This window comes from Dasypus novemcinctus, chromosome 23, assembly GCF_030445035.2.
Source record: "Dasypus novemcinctus isolate mDasNov1 chromosome 23, mDasNov1.1.hap2, whole genome shotgun sequence".
Classification (NCBI taxonomy): domain Eukaryota; kingdom Metazoa; phylum Chordata; class Mammalia; order Cingulata; family Dasypodidae; genus Dasypus; species Dasypus novemcinctus.
The window spans coordinates 3,309,142-3,311,716 of NC_080695.1; the positions used below are offsets into that span (position 1 = coordinate 3,309,142).

The 2,575-nt window shown below is 36.2% G+C and overlaps 1 non-coding gene across 1 annotated transcript; it reads left to right on the plus strand.

Annotated features, from left to right (window-relative positions):
• The first annotated feature begins 1,852 nt into the window (after positions 1–1,852).
• On the plus strand, positions 1,853–1,954 carry LOC111766789 (U6 spliceosomal RNA). The gene has a single exon (XR_002798756.1). It is a non-coding gene; the product is annotated as a U6 spliceosomal RNA (small nuclear RNA).
• The last annotated feature ends 621 nt before the right edge of the window (positions 1,955–2,575 follow it).

Below are 2,575 nucleotides of genomic sequence, written 5' to 3' on the forward strand. Positions count from 1 at the left end.
TCCAACTTTGTACAGAATGCCAGATCCATCTTCCTTCAGTTAAAATAAAATAAGAGTTTTACACCTTGTTAGGCAATGATTACAGCCCATGGCCAGCAGGAAGCAGTTACAGAAAAGAAATCATCTCCCTTCAGCATCCCTGTAAGATTAAAGGTGTAAACTCTTTAAAGGTAAAACAAAATTAATGGATGGATCTGGAGCCTGACTAGAAATCCACATGAGCACCAGTGGCCCCAAGATGACTGCAGGGGGCCCTACCCCAAGATTTTGCTGTCCAGAATAAAAACTTCTAAACTTCTGCTGATTCCTGTAAACACCGTGCAACTACAAACCAGACAAATTCAAACAAATCCTGAATATTGATTGCCGCTCCTCAAGGAACTTGGTTTGCCTGCATCTCGGGTGTAAGCCCTTGTATTCTCCCTGACTCCAACCATCTCTGTGTCCTAATAAATATAATCCCCCAGGTTTATAACTATCTGGGGCTTAAAGGCAGGGAGAGCTCTTCAGCTTGTTAAAAGTACCAGAACCAGGTCACCGAATATATAAAAAAAGCCCCTGTTTATCCTCCTTGTACTGCTTACCTGTGGCCCATACATAATCAGTACAAAAAATTACAAACTGTTAAACTTATAATTTTAAATGCCCCCTACCAGTTAGTGCCTACCCATGAAGAAATTCAAAGATTTGAATTACCATAAAGGAAAGGGAGAAATGTAAGGGTAAGGCCACATTGGGAAAATAGGAATAGAACTACATTGGGAGGTGGAAATTGCAAGTGTCTTCAAATAGATAAATGACTTAAAATGGTCTGTAAAGAGAGTGCCAATAAATAACAGGATAGCCTATAAGGAGAGTGCCAATAAATAATATGGGACTGCTTACAAGAAGAAGCCTTTCAAAAGGAAAAAAACATAGACACGTTTTCAGCTAACCGCAGTGTTCCGCTTCTGTGCCTGTTTGCTTGCTCGCTTATTAGTAAATGCCGCCCTTCCTAAAGCTATAAAACCACGCCTTCCCTGAGACTCAGGCTGCTCTCTCCTCTGCAGAGGAATGACACAGTCGCCGCGCAGCTAATAAAGCTCTCAAGTGGAACTATATTCAAAGTCTAAGTCTGGTCAATATCTCTGGTCTATAACAATATTGAATCTACCCAAACTGATTTACATATTCAATGTAATCCTAATAAATTCCCAACAGTCTTCTTTATAGAAATGGAAAAACCAATCAACAAATTTACTTGAAAGTGTAAGGGGATCTTAATAGCCAAAAAGATCTTTAAAAAGAGGAAATAAATTGGAGGATTCTCACTTCCAGACTTTAAAGCATATTACTTAGCTTCAGTGACAATAATACTATGGTACTGGCAAAAAGACAGGCACATTGACCAATGTAACCAACCTGAGAATTCAGAAATAGACCCTCACATCTACAGTCAGTTGATTTTTCACAAGGCTATCAAGACTTCCCAGCTGAGCCAGAATAATCTTTTCAACAAATTGTGCTGGGAGAACCGGATACCCATATCCAAAAGAAAGAAAGAAGACCCCAATCTCACACAATATACAAAAATTAACTCAAAATGAATCAAGGACCTAAATATAAAAGCAACAACCATAAAAATCCTACAAGAAAATATAGGAACACATCTTCAACATCTTGTGATAAATGTGTTTCTTAAAGCTAACAACCAAAGCACGAGCAACAAAAGAAAAGATAGACAAATGGGACCTCCTCAAAATTTAACAATTAGCCCCTAAAAGAATTTTATCAAAAGGGTGAAAAGGCAGCTGATTCAATGGGAGAAAGTATTTGGCAATCATATATCTGATAAGGTTTAATATCCATAATGGTGCTCATTTTGGGAGCATATATACTAAAACTGAATGATACACAGATTAGCATGGCCCCCATGCAAGGGTGACATGCAAATTGTGAATAGTTCCATATATTTCTACAAAGTTTTCCTTCCAGATTATGATTGAGAAATTAAAAAATTGATGTCAGGTACCATAACAGTAGCAGACTTGCTGTTTTCTAGGATTTAAAATAAAACAACATCTTTAATGGAGTGTAGAGGATGTCTCTATAATTTTGTTCAGATGACTGCACAACCTGCAAAACCTGTTACTGCTATTGATGCATAGTTTGAATTTTTGGAAATTTTGGCAGTGTTATCAACTTTGGAAAAATTATCTGAGCTATAATGTGTTGAGTTGACATTGTACAAAAATTACAGCCATATTGGTTTAGAAACACTAAACCTATTTTTTTCCATTTGTATAAGGGTAACACACCATATTAAATATGTGTGGACTTATCTATGTGGGTTTGATTACAGAAAATAATAAAATATTCTCTAAATTATGAAAAAATCCATGATATATGAAGAGAACTTATAACTCAACAATAAAAAGACAGACAACCTGATTGAATAATGAGAAAAAGACTTGAAAAGACAACTGTCCAAAGAAGAAATACACATGGTGAAGAAACACATGAAAAAATGTTTAACATTACTAGTGATAAGTGACATGCAAAACAAAACTGCAATGTGATATTATTTAACACCATT